Below are 226 nucleotides of genomic sequence, written 5' to 3'. Positions count from 1 at the left end.
ATGTAATATCGAGCAAATAATTCAGTAGAATAAAAGTATTCTTTGTTCTTGGGTTTTTGAAGATAACCATAATTAATGACATAGGAAAAAACCATATAGAGGAAAGTGTTGAATCATGTGGATAAAACAGCTTAAAGATTTTGGGGAGGAAAGTAATAATTATCATGATCGCATATGTTATTCAGTGATTCGGTTTGAAATTTGAGGAAGACTGCAGGGTTTAATA

Source organism: Propithecus coquereli, unplaced genomic scaffold, assembly GCF_000956105.1.
Source record: "Propithecus coquereli isolate 6110/MARCELLA unplaced genomic scaffold, Pcoq_1.0 Scaffold15, whole genome shotgun sequence".
NCBI lineage: Eukaryota > Metazoa > Chordata > Mammalia > Primates > Indriidae > Propithecus > Propithecus coquereli.
This window is presented reverse-complemented; position numbering follows the sequence as displayed.